Source organism: Mastigoproctus giganteus, chromosome 3, assembly GCF_048544385.1.
Source record: "Mastigoproctus giganteus isolate SK-2022 chromosome 3, ASM4854438v1, whole genome shotgun sequence".
Classification (NCBI taxonomy): Eukaryota; Metazoa; Arthropoda; class Arachnida; order Uropygi; family Thelyphonidae; genus Mastigoproctus; species Mastigoproctus giganteus.
Window position 1 is genome coordinate 114,636,240 of NC_143577.1, and position 26,664 is coordinate 114,662,903.

Below are 26,664 nucleotides of genomic sequence, written 5' to 3' on the forward strand. Positions count from 1 at the left end.
CCAGTGCTTTTTTTGTAAAAAAAAAATAGGGGCCAGTACTTATTCTTTGCTATCAGGAAAAATTGAAAATTAAAAGGATATGAAAAGTACTCTAAAAATTTTTTTTTCTCCTGATAGTAGTAATGTTTTTAGAATAAGAACAACAAATTAAGTGTATTAACAGACAGTTTATTAAGCATAAATTTATTATTCAAGTACTGTATATAAAAAATAAGTAAAATGTGAGCAAAATAAATAAAAAATAATAATATAAGTAAAAACAATTTCATAATAAAGTTTTTTTGTAGAATAGTTCAAAATTTTATTAAGTTCTTATCCGACACCCTATGCCAGGGGCCGGCAACATTTTTTGAGTGAAGATTCATTTTTGAGCTGGGAGAAGAAGGTAGGTAAGGCGAGAGTTTTTAAGAAATGGAATAGAGTGGGAAGGTGTTTATTAAAAATATAGGTTTTCTTGAAATATTATTTATTAATACTGAAAAAAAGGTATCAAACATCCAATTAGGTACAAATTAATGTGACTTTTGCTGCTGAACTTCTTGAGTGAGTCTTTCAACATCATGCGAGTATGTCATAATTAAACATGCTCTCATTGCTCAGACGACGTTTTCTTGATTTATTTTTTAATATATTTCATGTTCAGAAGTAATTGCTCGCAGAAATACGTCGATCCAAAAACTGAGAGAAGTCCAAACGCAAATATTTTCAAATTTATGTATGGGTCCGGTAAGCTATTCCACTTATCGAACACAATTTGGTCTGCATTTTAAGCTCATCTATCGCCGTCCATTTGTGTAGAATTGCAAAGGCAGCCTTTTGCCTCTCCAAATCCTCAATTTCAGTTTTAAGGCATATTAGTCTTGCACTCCACATGTCCTTGATTTTTAAGTCCTCTAACTCCATTTCAAATTGTGTTTCATGTGAGCTAAAAGTTAAAGAACTGCAGTTACATGTTAAAAAAGCTGCGTCATAATACAGGAGTCGGCAACATGCGGCTCGCGAGCCGCAGGTTGCCGACTCTTGTCCTATGACGACTTATTTTTTTCCTCTTTGTGTGTCGGTTGCTGAATGACTTTTCCGAAGCAGCCACGAATCAACATATTTTGCTAGATCGAAGCGGGTTAGCGGTGGGCCTACAATTTTAAGAAACTGTTTTTGTCATCAAGGAAGCGCTGGTTGGGCTGGCGATCAGATTCATTTGTTAAAATCCTCGTTCATATTCACTCGACGAAATTGGTATCGTACTCAGAGAGTTCTTCAATTCTTCCGAAACCTTCTTATCAATTATATATCCTCGAAATCCACGAATTGCATTTAACTGTAACCTAAATGACAATTTTCTAACTTCACTTTCACAAAAATGCCAACAATTCATGTTTAGAAGGATTAATACTTTCGCAGTCCTCGTTTTCCGTTTCACGTGATCAGTATTGTCTCTAGTTTTAAATTTGAATTTTTTCTTTTCTTTTTTTTGAAACTGTTGAAAATGTCGGTGTCATTCGGATATTCAGGTACTGTGACCATGTGAACAGAGATAGGGAAAATTTATTGAAAAATGTAGATAACGCACTTCCTCCAAACAACAGATGATTATTTGTCGGGGTAAAAGAAAATCACTACCTCCTAATTCTCGAACGGGGCGCTCACAGTTGATTCACAAACGTGTCCAGCCGAGGAAAGTGAACTAAAACAGCATTTTAAATTTTGTTAATTATCAAAAATATTCTCAATAAATGTTTTGTTCAGTAAATGTTATTGTGTTTTGTACTTAATAAAATTTACGAATATTTTCAATTTTACTTTTGCATGCAACAACATTTGGAAAATGTAACACACTAAAGAGCTTTGAATTTTTTTGAATATGGCCCCTGTACGGGAGAAGGTAGGCCGGAACCCATTGGGAATACACCTTGATCTGGTGCCTCCGTAGCCAGTTGGGCAGGAGCAGTAATGCGCAGCACACGCTTCTTGATTAGACTGGGGTTCCAGCCCGTGACCACCAAATATGGAGGATGCGGAAAGGTCAGGGAATGACCACTGCATATCCCCGGAGCATTAGCATTACCATTAGTAGAGGCATATGATGCAAGAAAGCAAGCTTATGCAGCATCAGCCAAAAAAAAAAAAAAAAAAAAACTTCCATTTCCCCACTCCGTTCGTTCGAAATACCTGTCCAGCTGAGCCTTAAATTTATTTAGGCTATCAACTTCCACAACAAGGGATGGAAGCCTGTTTCACCAACCAACTACCCGCTGGCTAAAGGCAAATTTCCGCACATCTATCCTACATATGACTTTGCTCAATTTGAATTTATGCCCTCTCAGGTGATTATTCTGAGCAAGAGGAAGAATCCCATCGGCATTGAGCATGCTCAAACCATTCAGGGCTTTATACACCTCTATCAGATAACCTCGCCGGTGCCTAGTCTCCACACACGGTAATTTGCAAAATTTTAGCCTTTCTTCGTAAGAGCAACCCTTTGTTCCAATCACTAATCTTGTTGCCCTTCTCTGTACTCGTTCATTTTCTTCGCTCAACGGAAAGTATTTTAAAGTAATTTCCAAGGGGGATTGAAAATAATTTGCTATAAAAGGACTTCGTTAAACGGAGGTCCGACTGAGTAATTAAGAATTATAAAAATGGTTATACGGTTTTATATAGAAAATATCTTAATAATAGCAATATGGCCTTAGTTGCTAATGCTCCTAAAAACCAAATAACAAACAACACCTTGATCTGCTCACTCTTGACTAGCGCGACTCCTCCGTATGTGGGACAGGTGGTCGGATAGGTTTTACCAGGTACCACGAAGTTGTATAATGCTTTAGCTCTCTTATTTCGCGCAGCAGCACTAGTACTAGAGACTGCAACCCACATTGTACTGGGACAGTGCCAGAATAATGGATAGGGCAATTCCGCACAACAGACCGGATATAATCCTTGTGGGCAAGAAGGAAAAGGCTATCTATCTGATTGACATATCGGTACCGAACACTGGCAACCTGCAGAAACCCAAGGTACAAAAATCAGGAAGGACACGAACCTAAGGCAGGAGATCAAAGAGATTTGGCATATGCAACAAGCAACGACCATCCCGATCATCGTGTGAATCGCAGGTCTGGTCTCAAAGATCCTACATAACAACCTTGCAGCAATAGGTCTCTCAGCGAACACCTACAACGAACTCCAGAAAGTCGCAATTCCTGAACACCGGCAGGATAGTGAGAGAGTTCCTCGACCAACAGTAACACCAGACATAACAAAAATCACCCTGTGCACTTTGTAGCAATACCTATCATGAGGTGGAACCCCCAATCAGGGCAAAATAATATAATAATAATAATAATAATAATAATAATAATAATAATAATAATAATAATAATAATAATAATAATATACCGTGATTTTCCTTGCGTCTGGTTAGTCACTTTTCACCTTATCATATTTTAGTAGAATGTGCCTTTCCAGAATTTATGATTCTTTTTTAATATTGTTTCTAGCGAGTGAGCCTTGTGTTATGAAGTTCGTCCTTTTTCCTCTAGCAGAAGTCTAACTTGGAATTTCTTATAATTTATTTTTTAATAATAGAAAAAAAAAAAAAATATATATATATATCTCGCCTATTCCCGCGTGAATGGTACTAACATCTTCAATTGCGATGGCGGATGTTTGTGGCCCGATATTTGTATGATGTAGTTTGTGAAGCACATGCGATAATCGAGTTATATTTTTGACTTACAGTATTAATAATAATATTTCATATACCCACAGTGATCAGTAATCAGTGATGCCTCTAACTGACAAATCAGTTCAGTATACATGTTCAAATATATTTGTAGTTGCCTTGACAAAATTGTAGAATACCGGTGTGAAAATGTCCGAGTTTGTAGGGAAAAAGGTGTAGTTAAAAATTTGATTTTTTTTTTCAGCTAATACATATTGTTCATCATCTTCATCAAAGTTCCTTTTACTATATTTATTAATTGAGGAAACGTATTATCATCGTTGGCATTCGCCAAAAATTGACAATGTAAGGTTGATAATAAATTCCTCACTTGATGTCAGCGATTCCTCGTCTAGACGTCCATTTTAGATTAATCACATACCAAAGACGTAAATTTTATTATGTTCTGTGAACTTACAATTAAGATTTTTCCGTGTTTATTGGGATGGCGTTCAGCGAGTGCATACTAGTGCTAGTTCATTCAGTAATTCATTTTTAAATGAAGATTACCAGGTAAGAAATTCTCCTGTAGTATAGAACCATATGTATTGTATTTTATTCGGATATCATAAAATATTGCCACATTGCATAATGCAAAATACAAAAATGAGGATACCTTTGGTAAAATTGTCATTACACATGAGAACAGTTGTGAGGATTTTCAAAAATTAAGGTGCACTATGTATGTGCAAGTGTCAACTAGTAGTCCTGTATTCAGCAGAAATTCGATAAAAAAGTAAAAGGTAAAGTGCAGCCATTATCAACCCACTGCAGGATGGAAGCCTCCTCAACAATTCATGCTGAGGGAAATGGACCATAATCTGCCATGCTGGTCCATTGTGGGTTGGCAGATCGACCATATTCAGCAGTCAGGGGCTTGAACCCCGGTCTACTCAAAGAGCATGTGCTGCTGCGCTCCCACTCCTGACCACTTGGTACGGTAAGTACGACCTAAAAATAAACACATTTGGAATGAGGGTTACTTAGCAGAATCTGAGTGAATTGCCAGAAACACTTTTTGCCCATTAATTTATTTTATTTTTATTGGAAACCTAGACAGTTACATGTCTTGAATTGGGAAGATGGCAGTTCTCTTTAGGGTGGCTATTGTATGCCCTTTCACATTTGAAGTGTTGGTCAAGACATCAAAGGCGGATATTGTTGGGATATCAGAGATGTTGTGGCACACTGATATTAGGAATGCAGAATTGGAATTTGGGGAGTACAATGTATACAGAAAGGATAGACGGGATAGGAAGGGAGGAGATGTCATGCTGTTAATTAAGAAAAACATGAAATCAAAAGAAGTGCATCCAGTTGATATAGATGAACGGTGCACTGTTGAGTCAGTTTGGTGTGACATAAGCACTGCGAAAGCAAAAATAAGAGTAAGAATGTGTTATAGGCCTAATGACTTGAATGAGTACAATGAACAATTGTACAGAGAAATAGATGGGCTAGTAAATCAGAATGTCTTATAATGGGGGATTTTAACTTCCCAGATATTGACTGGAACTTGTGGGCTGGTCACTCACACACTAGAAAGATTTTGTGGCTTTATTGGATGATTGTTTTCTGCAGCAGCATGTTCGAGACGCAACCAGAGAGGGTTCTCTTGATCTGGTTATCAGTAGTGATCATTCATGTATTAAGAATTTGCAGATAAAGGAACCATTACGTGGCAGTGATCACAGTATACTGATGTGGGATTTACTTAAAGATATAATTACCATCAGGGGTAAAGGAAAGGAAAGGGTTTTTGCTTCCGTTAAGGTGAGTACAGTGGTCTCAGACAGTTTTAAAATTCTGTACAGTGGGATCAACTGACGGTGTTGCCAACAGTAAATTCAAAGTGGGAAGCATTCAAGGAATTAATTGTGGAAGCTACTAAAAGTTTCATACCTATTAAGAAATATTGTTCACGGTTTAGGCCTAAATGGTTATCAAATGAACTAGTGAGACTCGTGACAGAGAAGAAAAATGCATAGGGTGCATATAAATTATCAAGCGACTCAGAAGCCTATGGCAGATATAAGCTAGTCTGTAATCAAGTCACAAAGGAGGTTAGGCAGGTGAAGGCACATTACGAGAAATCTTTGGCACAGGATGCTAAGAAAAACAGTAAGGATTTCTTTACTTATATAAACTCTAAAAGGAAGGGGATGAATCTGATTGGTCCACTTGATATCGATGGTTCGACTGTTGATGTTCCTGCTCAGATAGCAAACAAACTGAATGAGTATTTTGCATCTACATTCACACATGAGGAGTTATTAAGGTTTGAAAATAGCAGAAGGTCATCAAATTGTAGCAGGGTGCTTAATGATTTTGTAATAACTGAGAGCAAAGTGGAGGAGAAATTTTTGAAGTTAAACATAAGAAAAGCACCTGGGGTGGATGGGATCTATCCAGTTATATTAAAGGAAGCGGCAAAGCAACTAAGCAAACTTAGCCATAATTACGATAGCATCCTTGGACTCAGGGAAGGTTCCCACGGACTGGAGATGTGCAAATGTATCCCCAATTCACAAAGGGGGATCGAAGGGTGACACGAGTAATTACAGACCAGTTAGGTTAACTTCTGTTCCAGGTAAAATAATGGAGTCACTGGTTAAAGACGCATTGCAGGATCATCTAGACAAGACTGCAGCAATAATTCAGACCAGCATGGGTTTGTTAAGGGAAAGTCTTGTCTGACAAATTTGATAGGATATTATGATGTGGTTACAAAAGAACTGGATGCAAAAAATAATTTTGATATCATATATTTGGATTTCAGGAAAGCTTTTGACATTGTTGCACATGGAAGACTATTGTACAAATTGTAGCAGAATGGTATTAAAGGTAAGTTGCTACAATGGATAAAAGGATGGTTGAGTGGGAGAAGACAGAGGGTAGTAATCAATGGGTGCTGCTCTTCGTGGACTAATGTTATTAGTGGAGTCCACAGGGTTCGGTGTTGGGTCCATTGTTGTTTTGTATATTTTTCAATGATATTGATAAAGGTATATCAGGCTTAGTGTTGAAGTTTGTAGATGATAAAGGTTGGCAGGGTTGTTAATGACAGTAATGGCAGTGTGCTACTGCAACAGGATCTAGAAAATTTGAGCAGATGGGCTAAGAACTGGCAACTGAAGCTTAACCTTGACAAATGCAAAGTACTGCATATGGGAAGAAGTAACCCCACAGAAATGTACCAACTGTGTGGTACTACACTTAAGGTGGTAGAAAATGAAAAAGACCTGGGAGTAATTGTGCAGTCGGATATGAAATTTTCTGAGCAATGCAGACAGGTTGAAAAGGCAGGTCGTGGGGATTTGTCAATGATATATAGGAATTTTGTCAGCAGGGAAAAGGAGGTGATTATCCCCTTATATAAGGCAATGGTCAGGCCACACCTTGAGTACTGTATACAGGTCTGGAGGCCTCATTTTAAGAAGGATATAGAGCTGTTGAAACAAGTACAGAGAAGGGCAACAAGATTAGTGAATGGAACAAATGGTTAATCTTATGAAGAAAGGCTTAAATTTTGCAAATTACAGTGTCTGGAGACTAGGCAACTGCAAGGTGATTTGATTGAGGTGTATAAAGCCTTTAATGGTTTGAGCATGCTGAATGCTGATGGAATTCTTCCTGTTGCTGAGAATAATCATTTGAGAGGGCATAAATTCAAATTGAGAAAAGACAGATGTAGGATAGATGTGCAGAAGTTTGCCTTTAGTCAGCGGGTGGTTGGTTGGTGGAACAGACTTCCATCCTTTGTTCTGGAAGTTGATAGCCTAAATAAATTTAAGTCTGAGCTGGACAGGTATTTGGAATGAATGGGTGGTGAAATTGGAGTGTTTTTTGTTTTTTTTTTTGGCTGATGCTGCATAAACTTGCTTTCTTGCATCATATGCCTCTACTAATGCTAATTAATGATGTTTCTTTTCTCATTTATTTCTGTGAGTTATAAAAATAAACTTCTATAACATATCTTCTCTTGCCTGTTAGAGCAATAAAGAAAAAATTACTGGACACCTTTAAAATTTAGGATTATATTTTCATTCAGTAAATTTCACCACATGTCAGCAGTAGCTGATAAGGATAGATAAGTTACATGCAAACCCTTGATTGCTTTTCTAATCTAACCTTGTATATTTTGCTTGCATTGTTACTTGCTTTAAACTATTTCTTAGTAACATACCTTTTACTCAAACACAACAAGTTATACACTTCATGCTTTGGATGGAGTATAATCTCTCCTCCTCTTCATTTATATTTCCTTTTGAAATTATCAAATTTGTGATAACCTTACTGAAGAAAATGAACTGCAACATTCTTGCGCAAGCTATCTCTGCTGTTAATAATAATTATTATAGTAAACTTTATGCTTTTGAGCATGTTAGCTTTTTTTCTTTTAAATATTCAACTTGTATTGTGACAAATTCTATGAATATTTGTGCACTAATCTTAGTATGAGCTTTTCTATAGCTATGTTAAAATTTGAGACCTTTACTCTCCAATTTTCAACTACTTTTGTCATTTTATTTCTACTGTCATGCTCTCACAACTTTAAATGTCATTTGCATTTGTTATATCATACTATGTTATTTGATGAGCTAAAATAACAGTTATGAAATTTGTGTAACAACATTTAGCAATAACAAATGCAATATATGTATAAATATATTGCAAACGCATCAGAAATACATAGCTATATCTGAATAAATCAGAATATTAGTAAAACGGCATAGTTTTAAGTTATATCTCATATTGTGAATACCTTAACAACGAGTTGCCACGATATTGCACTACTTTGAATAAGTAACGCTTCACCTAAAGAGAAGACTAATGTTACTTATTCTCAGATGGATACCACCACCCAGACGGCACCGTTTCAGGGCTATTTGGCCCTTCTTCGGTGGGTGGGTAGGTACCCGAGTGATGCAATGATAGCAAAGCAGTTATGAAGTATAACTCCACAATATGAGAGATGCCTGATGGTGTATCATGTATTTAGACTTAAGTGTTTAGGGCATGCCCTAAACACATGTATTTAACACATAAACACATAAATACATAAATTATGTGTATAAACACATAAATACATGTATTTAGTCATATATTTTTTTTTTTTTTTTTTTGGTAGTTGTTGGCGCATCGGCTTCTGTGGCCATATTGCACCTCCCAAGGTTTTTGCAGTACTTTGATCCAAGCCCAAGGCGGGAATCGAACCCGCGACCTTTGGGTTGCCGTGCAGGTACTTTACCCACTTGGCTAGCCCGGTCGGCAGTCATATATTTAGACTTAAGCGTTTAGGGCATGCCCTAAACGCTTGAGTCAAAATACATGATACACCATCAGGCATCTCTCATATTGTGGAGTTATACTTCATAACTGCTTTGCCATCATTGCATCACTCGGGTACCTACCCGCCCACCGAAGAAGGGCCAAATAGCTCTGAAACGGTGCCGTCTGGGTGGTGGTATCCATCTGAGAATAAGTAACATTAGTCTTCTCCTTAGGTGAAGCGTTACTTATTCGAAGTAGTGCAATATCGTGGCAACTCGTTGTGAAGGTATTCACAATATGAGATATAACTTAAAATGATGCCGTTTTACTAATATTCTGATTTATTCAGATATAGCTATGTATTTCTGATGCGTTTGCACTATATTTATACATAGTCTAGACTCCTTCATAGCTTGAGGCTTATGCCCTAAACGCTTGAGTCCAAATGCAATATATTAAATGTTAATTAGTTATTAAAATTCAAGTTTCATGTAGATTTAACTCTACACCACATATCGCTCACTAGCTGCAATAGTGACATAACTCAAAAATCATAATTCTGAGATAATCGAAGAGAAAAATTTAGCTTTTAAAATTAGTTGCTTTAGAAAAGAAGAAATTGTGTTGAAATGTATTGTGATTCATTTCATTATACCCAGTGGTACTCAAAATCAGGCTGGCTTGATCAACATTCCCTTATGGGTTACCAGAATTTCGAAAATTTAACCCCCTCTCCCCTTTTGAGTTGTGCCACTGTTGTACCAGCAAACACTCAAAATTTGTGACTTGAGTCCCATAAAGATCGAAGATAATTAGGATGAAAAACATAAAAAAAAAAAAAAAAAAAACATTCAACAAGAACTTTATTTATATTCATAAACTCAGGAACATGTATGACTTACATTTTAATCTTTAAGAACATGTGGTAAAGCATAAATAAGAACAAGAAGTTAGCACGAAATTATTGGTGTACAAACAAGAAAAAATTTGGAAGAATTTAGTCATTCTTAGAAAAATTTAATCCTTCCGTAAATTAACTTTTAGACTGTTATAAAAACCGGGATGACATTTGGGAATTGTGTTAAAGTTCAACAGACATTGGAGGTCACTGTGCTTCTTTTTCGGAACAGGAATGGACCTCTTGTAGGCTTTTTTTCAATTTGAAATCTACAAATGCCTCCAAAGCTTTCTTGTTTTACTGGCTTTAACATTAGCTGATTTATAATCATCCTGTTTGTATGATGTTTTTTAAAAGAAATAGTCTAAATGCTGCTTTTCTACTTTAGAAGATAGCAATGTCATTGAAGTTGAAATTCACTTCATAAGTATTTTCATTAAATTTCATAAAAGTGCATCGGGCCAAATCTTTCTGGTTGTAAAAATTGTCATGACTCATCTCTGTCACCTTGAAAGAGTTTCCTGTATTTCTGAAAGTTCTAGGCTAATGTAACATTGTGATGGGATGAATACAGGACCAGATTTTAACCATTTTTAAAATATTTTTCTGTATTAATGAGTGTGCACATTCACCCATGTTTTGCGTATGAACTACAACAAGATATTTGTGTGTAATGGTTTTGATTCGAAAGTTCGTTACAGCATACAAATAGGCTGTGATAATAAATTGTTCTTCTTTTGTCCCCCACAGTTGTCTGAATAAAAGGTAATTTCAAGATCGTCGGATTGGCAAGAAGCTGCTTACTCTTCTAAATATTTTAGTAGGTAAGATCCTATTTCAGTGGAATCTTTTCCACCTTCATGTCATATGTAGCAATTTACAGTCTTTTTTTTTTTTTTTTTTTTTTAAAACATCAATTTACCAAGGCTCAAAAGTTTTGCCTTCCATAACAGAACAGTCAATGATAAACTATGACAAGAAAAAAAAAACACTAAGTGGTGCAAAACAATCAACTGTTTTGAGTACAATAGTGGTCAACTAAAATAATGCCAACTGAAATTATAAGCAAGAAGGTTCTATTACACTGAAATACTGGCACAACTCAAAAAATGGCTACTGTGGACTCCATTCAGTCCCAAGGTCAGGGGCACACTGAAGAAGTGCCACTGTTAACGCATCTTGATGCAGTAAAAACTAAAATGGCATAATGACACTTGTGCCAATTAGCGAGGAAATATTGAATTCACTTTGTACTGTTATTGCATAAATGTAAAGTCCACTATCCCAACTTCATTAGTTGCATTAACTCAAAAATTACGAATTTTTAGTTGTGCCACTATTACAGCTAGTGAGCTAGTGTTCACTAGAAGACAATAATGGAACATTTTTTATTATACCTAAAATCCATGTTTTATTCTGAAATAAGCCTGTGACTCCTTGGGATTTTAATGTGTGGCAGCCCTAATCTCATGGATATAATAACTTGTTAAAAAATAATTTTTAAAAATTTATTTAATATATTTTAACTGGGTTAACCTGATAAGTTGAAAATAATGTTCCAGTGCTAATTGTTATTTAATGATTAAAAATAAAAAAAAAATAGTCTGAATATAGTCAGGCTTTTATTGTAATAGTTTCTGAAATGATTTTTTTTTTTTTGGCTTCCTTCATACAGAAATTGTGTGCAAGAACCTGTCAGGTGATCTTTTACCATCTTTGCAACTGTTTGGCTTTTTGCTTGAAGAATAGCATGATAGTAGACAGGCACTAGCACTGTGTTTGTTTAAAATGTCAGGTTACTTGTTTTTCTTCTACTGTTACTTCAGTTAGTTAGTTATTTGGTATTTAGGAGCATTAGTAACTAAGGCCATATTGCTCCGGGATATGCAGTGGTCATTCCTGACCTTTCCGCATCCTCTGTATTTGGTGGTGACGGGCTCGAACCCCAGTCTAATCAAGAAGCATGTGCTACGCACTGCTGCTCCTTCCCACCTGGCTACGGAGGCGCCCTGTTACTTCAGTAAACACCTACAGTCTTACCGTAGGTGTTTTTGAAAGATTTATTGTTTTCAATAAGATAACATGAAACTTGATATTCACTCCTGATGGCGGCTACACTGCAGGAAGAAAGATATTCAGTTTTGAATTTCATTCACTGTGAAGTATGCTAGATTTGAAATCAATTTTGAAATAAACCTGAAAACAGAAATAACTAATAGTGTCAAATAAGTATGTTTTTTAATATTTTAATAATATTTATGTACCTAAATATATGTGCATATATAGCAGAAATATATGTGCATGTTTGAAATTTCACAGACTTAAGTCTTTTAAACTGGAAAGTTTAAGTGAATTAGAGATTGATGTTTCTATTTTTGTGTCTGAGATGTTTTTGTGATTTTCAGGCAGAAGTAATATATATGGTTAAACTCCAGAGCATGGGTACAACTCCATACTTCGGCAATAAAGAGAGGAAGAAGGCAGTGATAGGCCAGTGAAGGCAACTCCCACTCACTGCGTTTCTCCTCGGCTGCATGTTATTGGGAATGTCACAATACGTTGGAGCTGAAATGAAGAAAAAGAAACGGCGAAATGCCAGTTTTTTTTTAAACAACTATCAAAAATTAACACCACATACAACCACTAATTCTCGCATGTACATTACTAGATGATTTAACAAGCATTAACAATGAAAATTGCTCATGCATGTCAACAGAAATGGGTTTTTTTGTTTTTTTTTCCTTGGGGGCTGCAGCCTCAGACATCACATTTGTAGGGAGGCTGAAGAGTAGCTAAATACTAAAAAAAAATCAAATCATCAAGAAAACTTAGGAAAAAAAAAAAAACTCCCCTCATCAGTCTTTGCATGCCAGCTGATACACTTCATCAAACATTCACACTGAAAACACTTGTATTCCGAATCTATCAAATTCAAACTTGTACACCATTCAGTTACAGTCTTACCTCCATCCTTTTGCAAACCACGAACACACAATAACTCTGCCAACCTTTGTATCGTCTGCAAACTTTGACATTAAGTCTGATATATCATTATCATCAATAACTACAGAAAACAACAATGGATCCAACACTGAACCCTGAAGAACTCCACTAATAACATTAGCCCACGAAGAGCAGTGTCCATTGATTACCACTGTCTTCTCCCACTCAACCATCCCTTTATCCCTAACAGCAATTTTCCTCCAATGCCACACTGCTCCAATTTGTGTAGCAGTCTTTCATGTGCAACAGTACCAAAAGCCTTTCTAAGACAACCCCCAAGGCAGAATGCGCTGGTCCCGAAGGAACTAGTAGTTGTTGGTGACTCTATTGTCAGGGAAACGGGGAACATGCTTTGTAAAAAAGATAGGTGGAACAGGACCAGGGTATGTCTGCCAGGGGCAAAGGTTGATGACGTTGTAGAGCGAATATCATCTTTTAAGGGCACAAAAGGTGATATAGTTGTACACGTTGGCACTAATAATATTAAGAGTAGGAGACCGGCAGAATTACTTAACAAGTACAGGTCACTGTTGAACAAAAGCCGGGAATTAGGGTTGAATTTGAAAGTGTCTGCAATTCTGCCCAGACACGATAGGAGGGAGTATATGATGAGAGCCTTGTCGATCAATTCGGCCCTGGAAAGATTGTGCAAGGCTCAAAGGGTAGAATTTTTTTCAGCCTGGACTGTACTTGTTAACAGGAGAGATTGCTTCTACAGGGATGGGATACACTTAAATAGAAAGTGTTACAAACTATGCAAGAATATTTGCTGATGCTATCGAGGCAGTGTTAGGTGGGTCGGAAAACTGCTAGCTTGGGGGGAGACAAAGACCAATAGATTGACAGTAGCCACTGGCAGAGGTGAAAGAGATTCTTGCACTGCTTCTATTAGAATGAGCAGAAGCCTGAAAAACAAGATGCATGGTATTTCAGAGACTGCTGGGAGCCATTGTGGTACAAGTAAACACATGGGTTGTGTTAGGGTAGCTAAGAATAGAAACAGGTGCAGGTATACTTGCGTGTACACCAATGCTAGGAGTTTAGTAAATAAATTTGATGAATTTGAGGTATTGCTCAAAACATCGAAGGCAGATATTGTTGGGATATCAGAGACGTGGTGTCACACAGATATAAGGGATGCGGAACTGCAATTTGGGGAGTACAACGTCTACAGAAAGGATAGACAGGATAGGAAGGGGGGAGGTGTTATGCTATTAGTTAAGAAACACATAAAAACCAAGGAAGTGAAGCCAGTCGACATCGCTGGACAGTGCAGTGTGGAGTCAGTTTGGTGTGACATAAGCATTGGGAGATCAAAATTGAGAGTAGGAGTGTGCTATAGGCCTAATGACTCTGATGAGGATGAGTATAATAAGGAACTGTACAGGGAAATAGAGTGGGCCAGTAAATCAGAGTGTCTTATAATGGGAGATTTTAATTTCCCAGATATTGACTGGAATTTGGGGGCTGGATACTCACACACTAGCAGGGCTTTTGTGGATTTATTGGATGATTGTTTTCTACATCAGCATGTTCGGGAGGCAACTAGAGGGAGTAATACTCTTGATTTGATTATCAGCAGTGATTCTTCATGCATTAAGAATCTGCAGATAAACGAACCACTAGGTGGCAGTGATCACAGTGTGCTGAAGTGGGATTTACTCAAAGAGGTAACTACCATTAGGGGTAAAGGGAAGGGTTATTGCTTCCGTAAAGGCGACTACGATGGACTGAGACAGTATTTAAATTCTATACAGTGGGACCAACTGATGATGTTACCAACAGCAAATTCAAAATGGGAAGCATTCAAAGAACTTATCTTGGAAGCTACTAGGCTTTACATACCAACTAAGAAATATTGTTCAAGGTTTAGGCCAAAATGGATGTCAGATGAACTAATGAGGCATATGGCAGAGAAGAAAAATGCATGGGATACTTACAAATTAACACATGACACAGAAGCCTATGATAGATACAAGTTGATATGCAACCAAGTTACAAAGGAGGTTAGGCAGGCAAAGGCAGATTACGAGAAATCCTTGGCAAGGGATGCAAAGAAAAACAGCAAAGAGTTCTTTACTTATGTAAACTCTAGAAGGAAAGGGATGAATCAGATTGGTCCACTTGATATTGATGGGTCAAGTGTTGATGATCCTGCTCAGGTGGCTAACAAACTAAATGAATATTTTGCATCGACATTCACACATGAGGAGTTATTCAGCGAGGGGAATGCCAGAGGTGTATTCAACTCTAGCAGTAAGTTACAGAATCTTGAAATAACTGGGAGTAAAGTGGAGGAGAAACTGTTGAAGATAAACACAAGAAAGGCACCCGGGGTGGATGGGATCTATCCAGTTATATTAAAGGAGGCAGCAAAGGAAGTAAGCAAACCCTTAGCCATAATTATGAGAGCTTCCTTGGACTCAGGGGAGGTACCCATAGACTGGAAATGTGCAAATGTGACCCCAATTCACAAAGGAGGATCAAAGGCTGACACAAGTAATTATAGACCTGTGAGCTTGACTTCTGTTCCAGGAAAATTAATGGAGGCACTGGTTAAAGAAGCACTGCAGGATCATTTAGACAAGACTTCAGTTATAGCTCAGACACAGCATGGTTTTGTTAAGGGGAAGTCTTGCCTGACCAACTTGATTGGATACTATGATGCAGTCACAAAAGAACTGGATGCAGGGAATAACTTTGATATTATATACTTGGATCTTAGAAAGGCTTTTGATACTGTTGCACATGGAAGACTGCTACACAAATTGGAGCAGTGTGACATTGGAGGCAAATCGCTGCTATGGATAAAGGGGTGGTTGAGGGGGAGAAGACAGAGAGTGGTAATCAATGGACACTGCTCATCGTGGACTGATGTTATTAGTGGAGTCCCTCAGGGCTCAGTGTTGGGTCCATTATTGTTTTCTGTATTTATAAATGATATTGATGATGGTATATCGGGATTAATGTCCAAGTTTGCAGACGATACAAAGGTTGGCAGGGTTGTCAAGGACACTACTGACACTATGCTTCTGCAACAGGATCTGGAAAGGTTGAGCAGATGGGCTGAGAGGTGGCAAATGAAGTTTAACATTGACAAATGTAAAGTACTACACATGGGAAACAGCAACCCCAGAGCAACGTATCAACTCTATGGTACAACACTGACAGTGGTAGAGAATGAAAGGGACTTGGGGGTGGTTGTGCAGGCAGATATGAAGTTCCCTGAGCAGTGCAGACGGGCTGCAAGAGTAGCTCATGGAGTATTGTCAATGATATACAGGAATTTTTCCAGCAGGGATAAGGAGGTGATTATTCCATTGTATAAGGCGATGGTCAGGCCACACCTAGAGTACTGTATACAGGTCTGGAGGCCTCATTTCAAGAAGGATGTAGAGCTGCTGGAACGAGTACAGAGAAGGGCAACAAGATTAGTGAATGGAACAAAGGGGTGCTCTTACGAAGAAAGGCTTAAGTTTTGCAAATTACAGTGTCTGGAGACTAGGCACCAGCGAGGTGATCTGATAGAGGTGTATAAAGCCTTGAATGGTTTAAGCATGCTCAATGCTGATGGGATTCTTCCTCTAGCTCAGAATAATCACCTGAGAGGGCATAAATTCAAATTGAGGAAAGACAGATGTAGGATAGACGTGCGGAAATTTGCCTTTAGCCAGCGAGTGGTTGGTTGGTGGAACAGACTTCCATCCCTTGTGGTGGAGGTTGATAGCCTAAATAAGTTTAAGGCTCAGCTGGACAGGTATTTTGAACGAACAGAGGGGTGAAGTGGAAGTGGTTTTTTTTTTTTTTTTTTGGCTGATGCTGCATAAGCTTGCTTTCTTGCATCAAATGCCTCTACTAATGCTAATGCTAAAGATCCAAATACACGATATCAAAGTTATTCCTTGCATCCAGTTCCTTTGTGACCACATCATAGTATCCAATCAAATTGGTCAGACAAGACTTCCCCTTAAAAAAAACCATGCTGTGTACAAACAATAACTGAAGTCTTGTCTAGATGATCCTGCAGTGCTTCTTTAACCAGTGCCTCCATTAATTTCCCTGGAACAGAAGTTAAACTAACAGGTCTGTAATTACTTGTTGCCCTTTCATCCTCTGTGAATTTGGGTCACATTTACACATCTCCAGTCCATGGGTACCTCCCCCTGAGTCCAAGGAAGCTCTCATAATTATGGCTAAGGGTTTGCTTACTTCCTTTGCTGCCTCCTTTAATATAACTGGATAGATCCCATCCACCCCAGATGCCTTTCTTATGTTTATCTTCAACAATTTCTCCTCCACTTTGCTCTCAGTTATTATAATATCATCTAGCTCACTACCAGAGTTTAATTCACCTCTGGCATTCCCCTCCCTGAATAACTCCTCATGTGTGAATGTAGATGCAAAATATTCATTTAGTTTGTTAGCTACCTGAGCAGGATCATCAAAAGTTGAACCACCAATATCAAGTGGACCAATCTGATTCATGCCCTTCCTTCTAGAGTTTACATAAGTAAAGAACTCTTTGCTGTTTTTCTTTGCATTCTTTGCCAAAGATTTGTCATAATCTGCCTAACCTCCTTTATGACTTGGTTACATACCAACTTATATCTGTCATAGGCTTCTGTGTCACCCATTAATTTATATGTATCCCATGCATTTTTCTTCTCTGCCACGTCTCATTGGGCGCCTCTGTAGCCAGGTGGGCAGGAGCAGCAGTGCATAGCACACGCTTCTTGATTAGACCGTGGTTCAAGCCCGTGACCACCAAATATGGAGGATACAGAAAGGTCAGGGAATGACCACCGCATATCCCTGGAGCAATAATGCCCTAGTATATTGCTAATGCTCCTAAATAACAAACAACAACAACAACAACATGTCTCATTAGTTCAACTGACATCCATTTAGGCCTAAACCTTGAACAATATTTCTTAGTTGGTATGAAAAGCCTAGTATCTTCCAAGATTAATTCTTTGAATGCCTCCCATTTTGAATTTGCTTTTTGTAATATCATCAGTTGGTCTCACCGTAGTCATGTTTACAAAAGCAAAAACCCTTCACTTTACTCCTGATGGTAGTTACCTCTTTGAGTAAATCCCACTTCAGCACACTATCACTGCCACCTAGTGGTTCCTTTATCTGCAGATTCTTAATGCATGAAGAATCACTACTGATAATCAGATCAAGAATATTACTCCCTCCAGTTGCCTCCCGACCGTGCTGCTGTAGAAAACAGTTATTCAATAAATCCCCAAATAAGTAGCTTGTTTGCCAATAATAGCTTGGAATTTCTTCCAATTAGCCAATACAACTTGCTAGCCTTTAGTCCAAGTTGTTTCCTCTTCGTCCAAATGTGCTTTCTACAATTTAAGCGTGTATCTAGATGGATGCCAAGGTACTTAGCATTGTCTGTTTGCAATATGGTCTGGCCATTTAATTTTTCTGGTTGGCATGTTTCCTGTCTCATTGTAAATGTAACATGAGTAGATTTTATCGCATTGGTTTTCATGCACCATTTTTTTTCCTAAGCTTGTGTCTGGTTAAGCTGTTCTTGTAACCATTGTGTTGCAATTATTGGATTTTGATCCGCTACAAGTTCTGCTGTGTCATCAGCAAACATTGCTACTATAGTGTTATCATTAACTGGTAGGTCAGTGGTGTATAGGGTATACAGTACTGGCCCCAAGACATTCCCCTGTGGCAGTCCAGAGAGTATTTGGTATAACTTAGTTTGTTCCTCTTTCAGTTTCACTTGGTAATATATTTCCGTGAGGTATGATTTAATAATTATATACAGGGTGTCTCAAAAATATTGGTACAAACGTTTAGGGGAGGTAGGTAACATCTAAAGGAATGTAAATCGCATAGGAACCCATAACTGGAAACGTCACGGGAAAGTAGTAGCAGAGGCATAAGAAGCAGAAATGATACAAGACAGTAATTAGTGGCAAACATTTATTTTACATAATGTTAATAGTGGAGTACCAGATGGATGTATTTCATGATGTTACAACAGATGCTCGAAGGTTCCACCATGAGATGCGATGCATGCGTGACACCAACGCAGCATGGATTGGCGGATATGGTCGAACACACCTGGAGTTTCTTTGACAGTAGCTGCAGCGCAGACGAGTCTCTCCACAAGATCCATTTCCGTCTCCACAGGCGATTCATATATGATAGATTTGAGGCCCCCCACAGAAAGAAATCAAGGCTCGATAAATCAGGTGTGCGTGGGGGCCAGGCAACGGGTCCACCACGGCCAATCCATCGACATCCAAAACGCCTGTTCGAATGGTCACGAACACACCTTACATAATGGGCAGGTGCCCCGTCATGTTGAAACCAAATGTTGCATCTCACATTTGCTGGAACATCGTCAAGTTACCCCCCTTAGAACTTGTTCAAGAAAGATCCAATATTTAGCGGAGTTCATGCGGAATGGTAACAGGTATGGGCCGACTAAGCAGTCACTGACCATACCTGCCCACGCATTTATTGCGAAGCGATGTTGTGCTGCATGGGGGGGGGCACGCACACCGTGTGGGTTGTCGTGAGCCCACACATGAGCATTGTCCTGATTGAATAAGCCTTCCTGAGTGAAATAAGTCTCATCCGTGAACAAAACATAGGCTGGAAAATTCAAGTCTTGAACCCTTTCTTGGAGAAACCACTGCGCAAAAGCCACACGTGCAGGATAATCTTGGGGGAGCAGTAACTGAACCCTTTGGAGATGAGAGGGGTGTAAGGAATCTTCGTGCCAGATACGCTGTACACTGCAATGAGACACTCCTAAGGCAGAGGCAATGGCACGTGTGCTGGTAGTAGGATTATTCTGGATGGCATTCAACACACTTTCTTCCATGGCGGAAGTTCGCGTCGAACGTGGTCTGCTTGCACTACTTCTGTTATCTCTAAATGACCCATAATCATACAAATTTTGATGGACACGCACAAACAAACGGTGGTCCGGTACATGTCTGTCTGGGAAGCGTTCTCCATAAATTCATTGAGCAGCTCGTCCATTGCCCTCTCCTAATCCATACATTAGGTGCATATCTGCCAGCTCACAGTTTGTATATCGATGCATGCTCTTCGTGCGGCGACTACTGCTTGAATGAGTAAACCAGAAATTTTCCCTCTCGCGAACTGATGAACAGCGGCGTCTACTGACGGTGACGTTTCCGGCTATGGGTTCCTATGCGATTCACATTCCTTTAGATGCTACCTACCTCCCCTAAAAGTTTGTACCAATATTTTTGAGACACTCTGTATAATTGGTGAGGCAGTACCTGCCTCAATAGGTGCCTCTGTAGCCAGGTGGGAAGGAGCAGCAGTGCGTAGCACATGCTTCTTGATTAGACCGGGGTTCGAGCCCGTCGCCACCAAATACGGAGAATGCGGAAAGGTCAGGAAATGACCATCGCATATCCCGGAGCAATATGGCCTTAGTTGCTAATGCTCCTAAAAACCACATAACAACAACAACAACAACAACAACAACCTGCCTCAATTTGTATAGTAATCCTGCATGTCAAACTGTTGAATGCTTGGCTGATGTCTAAGGACACAACTGAGCAATTATTATTATTTTTTTTTGTTTCCAGACAATTGTTGATAAAATTGAAGACTATGCCCTTGTTCAATAGTGCTATGTTGCTGTCTGAATCCGAATTGTGTGGTGGAATTAAGTTTTCTTCTTCTAGGATCGGTTTCAGCCGTTTTAATAGTAGCTGTTCTCTTATTTTTGGAAATATTGATAATATTGGTAGTAGACTGATGGGCCAGTATGACTTTTCTTCTTTGGAGGGTTTCCCAGGCTTTTGTATCATTATTCTTTGGGCAACTGTCGATGCTGCTGGGAAGTAGCCTATGCATATTATGGTATTGTATATGTACGTTAGAAGCATTAATCCTTTTGGAGGTAGTTCTTTGAGTATTTTACAAATAATCAAATCGTACCCCGGAGCTTTTTTAGTATTCAGTTCACTTTGTATGATACTCCTTACTTCAGCTGGCGAGAAGGCTTTTTCAGGTGGAGACAGTTGATAAGAAGCTTCAAGATAACGATGAATTTCTTCTTCCTCTTCTGCTGTAGATTCAGAGGGATATGTTTGGAAAACTTTTGCCAGGTGTTCAGCAAGCGTTGGCTTTTTCTGAGTCACTTTTTGGTCAATCATTGTTAGATTTTTTTGATAGGTGTTACTGGTTGTGTTGGTTGTTTTAACTTTTTTTGTGGCTTTTCACAAAGCATAGTTCCAGATGTTCCTGAACTGACTCATTTTTTATTATTGCATAGAGCATTCTTTTTAAATTTCTTGCTGTGTTATTAAAATTTCTTTTGTCTTCAGGGTGTCTGCTCAGTTGCCAGACTCTTCTTAACATTCGTTTTTTTTGCTATTGTTTGCTTTATGATGATTGGCAAATTCTGTTTTTCCCTATTGTGGTATATCGTCTGATGTTTTAAGAGGCATTTTTAGTTTTACTTTCTCATTTATTAGCTCTTGGATGTATTCCCAATCAGTGTGTTTATTATGAAGAACTGGTGGTTTCTGTCTTATAATATGCGAGCTGAAATTTGCTATTACTTTTTTTTCTTTTATGTAAACCCCAAACATGAGAGGTATTAGAACCTATAGTACTTAGTACCGTGCTTGGGTTGGAGGTTGAGAAGATGAAAGAAGATATTTGTTGATATTTGACTTGAACTTCTGTAGACTGTAATTTTCAGGAAATATGTATGAAGGAAGGTTGTTCCAGAAAACGGCAGTTGCATGAATAAACGAGGAAGATGAAAAGTTGGTTCTGTGGGTTGACAGTAAATGGCGGGTGGCTGCACATGTTCGGACTGTTTTGAAGGAGAGAGCGGGAATTATAGAAGCCAATTCATAAGAACAGTGCCCATGGAAATATCTGTAGAAGAGGCATGCAGCAGAAACAGTAATTCTATGAGACAGCGAGTGGAGAGACTCTGTTAGAGATAAATCATTAATTAACCTAACTGCCCTCTTCTGAATGGAATCAAGAAGCCTGAGAGAGGTTTTGGGGGCACCACCCCAAATGTGGGAACAATATTCCATGGTAGGGCGGATTTGTGATTTATACAGAGTGAGCAGCTGTTTGGAAGAAAAGTAATGCCAAGAGCAAAAGAGAAAACTAAGTTTTTTAGATGCAGAGGAAGTAATATTTGTAATGTGCGTGTGCCAAGAGAGATTAGAAGTCAGGGTAATCCCCAAAAGAGATATATCATTTTGCCTAGAAATCGGAGTGTCACCAAAGATAAGCATAGGAGCAGAAGAATCCTTTTTGCGAGATAAGACAAGACTGAGTTTTAGAAGGATTGAAATCAGCCAAGTTGTCTTTGCCCCGCTGGAGAATTACCTGAAGATCAGCATTTAAGGAATTGGTAGCAGATTTTCGAGAAGTTGAAGCTGATTGAGCAGGGCAAGATTTCTCAAAATGGAAAATGGAATGCAATGTGCTGTCATCGGCAAAACTATGGATATGATTTCCAGTCAATGGAAGAAGGTCATTAATATACAAGAGGAAAAGAGTGGGGGGAAAGAACTGAACCTTGGGGAACACCAGCATTAGTGGAGAAGTTAGAAGACAGAGAGCCTCCTACCATCACCCTCAGTGAGCGATCAGAGAGAAAACTGGGTAACCAATTACAAAAAACCATTGGCAAACCACAAGATGGAAGTTTGTTAAGAAATCATGTTTGGCATAAAGAAGACCTTTATGCCAAACACGATTGAAAACCTTTAAGATGTCAAGAGCAACTACTTGTGTTTCACTGAACCTTTCCATTGAATTAGTCCATAAATGGGTAACATAAGCCAGAATATCACCAGTGGATCGACACTGGTGGAATCCATACTGGTGATCGTTGATCAGACGGAAGGTTTCTAGGTAGTTTAAGAGTTGGTGGTTAATTGATTTCTCCATTACTTTAGAAAGAGTAGAAGTAATTGCAATGGGACAATAATCGGATGAGAGGGATTTGTCACCCTTTTTAGGAACTGGCTGGATATGAGCAAATTTCCAAGCAGAAGGAAAAACACCTTTGGAATATGAAAGTGAAAAAAGGCGGCGAAGAATAGGAGTAAGTTCAGGAGCACAGGTTTTGAGAACAAGTGGAGAAATACCATTGGAACCTGGCACTTTCTTAGCATCAAGATTCGTCAAAATCCTTTTGACGGAAGACCACAGGAGGCATTGAATGGAGCGTGCTGGGAATGGTGGGAGATGTTTTATCAAGATCATTAATAAATGAGTTGGAAGAAAAATGGGATGCTAGCAGGTCAGCTTTATCCTTGGCTGAAGTGACAACAGAACCATCTGGTTTGGACAGAGGTGGGAGCAGAGATGGACAAAAGTTGCAGCTTTGGCAAGAGACCAGAATGCTTGGCTACCATTAGGGCAAGAAGCAAGTTTTCTACTCTTAGCCTGTTCAAACTCTAGTTTGGACTGATTAATAACTGCTTTACGATCGTCGCGAGCTTTAGTGTAGGCAGAAAATGAAACTGAAGAATTAGAAACAAGCCAGTTACGATATGCAACGTTCTTCTCTTGAACAGCCTTATCACATTTACTGGAAAACCAAGGTTTAGATAAAGGACGAGATTTTAAAGTTGAGTGGGATAAAGGATTCCATTCCTGCAAGAATAATTTCACTATGATCAGAAAATAGGTCTAGAGTATAGGTAGTGATCAGAAGATAGGTCTAGACTTGATGTTATATCTGTAATCTTCTGGAATCCCTTTAGTTATGAAGATGTCTAATTTATCTGGAACTTTTCTCGTATCTGTTGGCCAGTACGTTGGTTCACCTGTAGATAAATGTTCACAATGATTTTCTTGCATTACTCTTTGTAGCGTTCATCCCCGCAGTGTTATTCTTCTTGAATCCCATTGTACTTGCTTGGCATTGTAATCTCCTTCTGCGATAAATCCATTCCCCAAAGCTTGAAATATGGTTATGAATTCATTTTTACTAGTATTATAGCTTGGTGAGCAATAGACTGCGGAAACCGTGATAGAACCTCTTCAGTCTTCAATTACAATACTTATTTCTTGGGTAGAATTTGTTTTGTAATTGGTTAGCTCATGGTGCTTTATGGACTTTTTAACAATTATTGCTGAACCTCCCCGAGCTGTTCCTTCAGGATGTTTTGCTGGAAAACAGGCCTTGTGCTTCAGGTTGCATATCATGCAAATTTCTAGCAATGACCGACTAACTGATTAAAATAAATTTATTAAAATAAATAAATGTAATATACTAAAACAGTGATAAAATATAAAATAAAATATATGATACATAATTGTGCTCAGCTGACTTTTGCTGTTGTAACCAACCTAGGGGCTATCTGGTGAGTATGGGCTTGGCACACTTGGGTTCTCAGCTGAATATCATCATTCTTCTTTTTCTTGGTGATTCCCTTCTACTTCTCTCTCTCTTGGGGTAATTCAGAAAAATTTTTTTTTTCGCTGGTGCAGCATAAGCCTTGGCTTCCTTACGCCATATGGATAATAATAATAAATAACAATATATACTGGGGGTACACCATTCGCCGACTAACACATGAAGAGGCACTTTGTCTCGAAAGCTTCTGTGCATTTTAATGCTTTTATCATATTCTATTTTAGCGCTTTTATTTTATATTTTATCTCTGTTTTAGTATTTATGTATATATCATTTATTTATTTTACTAAATTTACTAGGGGCTTTGCCCCTGCTCGCTTTGCTCGTCCACCTCCCGTGCACGCTTTTCTATGTAAAATGTAGAGTATATGGAGTAAGTCAAATCTTTTCTACGTAAAAGACACCTATCGATACGCACTGATTGATATCTAAAACTGATGGTCACTCACACACTAGCAAGGCTTTTGTGGATTTATTGGATGATTGTTTTCTACATCAGCATGTTCGGGAGGCAACTAGAGGGAGTAATACTCTTGATTTGATTATCAGTAGTGATTCTTCATGCATTAAGAATCTGCAGATAAATGAACCACTAGGTGGCAGTGATCACAGTGTGCTGAAGTGGGATTTACTAAAAGAGGTAACTACCATTAGGGGTAAAGGGAAGGGTTATTGCTTTCGTAAAGGCGACTACGATGGACTGAGATAGTATTTAAATTCTATACAGTGGGACCAACTGATGATGTTACAAACAGCAAATTCAAAATGGGAAGCATTCATAGAACTTATCTTGGAAGCTACTAGGCTTTACATACCAACTAAGAAATATTGTTATATATTGTTATATAGGCCTAAATGGATGTGAGATGAATTAATGAGACATATGGCAGAGAAGAAAAATGCATGGGATACATACAAATTAACACGTGACACAGAAGCCTATGATAGATACAAGTTAATCTGTAACCAAGTTACAAAGGAGGTTAGGCAGGCGAAGGCAGATTACGAGATATCTTTGGTAAGGGATGCAAAGAAAAACAGCAAAGAGTTCTTTACTTATGTAAACTCTAGAAGGAAGGGGATGAATCAGATTGGTCCACTTGATATCGATGGGTCAACTGTTGATGATCCTGCTCAGTAAGCTAACAAACTAAATGAATATTTTGCATCGACATTCACACATGAGGAGTTATTCAGTGAGGGGAATGCCAGAGGTGTATTCAACTCTGGCAGTAAGCTAGAGAATCTTGTAATCTCTGAGAGTAAAGTGGAGGAGAAATTGTTGAAGATTAACATAAGAAAGGCACCTGGGGTGGATGAGATCTATCCAGTTATATTAAAGGAGGCAGCAAAGGAAGTAAGCAAACCCCTAGCCATAATTATGAGAGCTTCCTTGGACTCAGGGGAGGTACCCATGGACTGGAGATGTGCAAATGTGACCCCAATTCACAAAGGAGGATCAAAGGCTGACACAAGTAATTATAGACCTGTGAGTTTAACTTCTGTTCCCTTAAAATTAATGGCGGCACTGGTTAAAGAAGCACTGCAGGATCATCTAGACAAGACTTCAGTTATTCGGACACAGCATGGTTTTTTTAAGGGGAAGTCTTGCCTGACCAATTTGATTGGATACTATGATGCAGTCACAAAAGAACTGGATGCAGGGAATAACTTTGATATTATATACTTGGATCTTAGAAAGGCTTTTGATACTGTTGCACATGGAAGACTGCTGCACAAATTGGAGCAGTGTGGCATCGAAGGCAAATTGCTGCTATGGATAAAGGGGTGGTTGAGGAGGAGGAGACAGAGAGTGGTAATCAATGGACACTGCTCATCGTGGACTAATGTTATTAGTGGAGTCCCTCAGCGTTCAGTATTGGGTCCATTATTGTTTTCTGTATTTATAAATGATATTGATGATGGTATATCAAGCGTAATGTCCAAGTTTGCAGACGATACGAAGGTTGGCAGGGTTGTCAAGGACACTATGCTGCTGCAACAGGATCTGGAAAGGTTGAGCAGATGGGCTGAGAGGTGGCAAATGAAGTTTAACATTGACAAATTTAAAGTACTACATATGGGAAACAATAACCCAGAGCAACGTATCAACTCTGTGGTACTACACTGACAGTGGTAGAGAATGAAAAGGATCTGGGGGTGGTTGTGCAGGCAGATATGAAGTTCTCTGAGCAGTGCAGACGGGCTGCAAGAGTAGCTCATGGTGTATTGTCAATGTTATATAGGAATTTTTCTAGCAGGGATAAGGAGGTGATTATTTCCTTGTATAAGGCAATGGTCAGACCACACTTGTTTGTTTGTTATTTGGTTTTTAGGAGC

At 38.6% G+C, this 26,664-nt stretch overlaps 1 protein-coding gene across 3 annotated transcripts in view; it reads left to right on the forward strand.

Moving 5' to 3' along the window:
• Positions 1 to 4,077: 4,077 nt before the first annotated feature.
• Scm (Polycomb protein Scm) overlaps positions 4,078 to 26,664 on the forward strand; it is a 427,976-nt gene continuing 405,389 nt past the window's right edge. For 2 of the 3 annotated variants that reach the window (XM_090370651.1, XM_090370653.1), the window contains exons 1-2: positions 4,078 to 4,237; positions 10,647 to 10,720. The gene's annotated coding sequence lies outside the window, so the exon portion shown is untranslated. The remainder of the gene's footprint in view (positions 4,238 to 10,646; positions 10,721 to 26,664) is intronic. The other variant, XM_090370652.1, reaches the window with a different exon arrangement.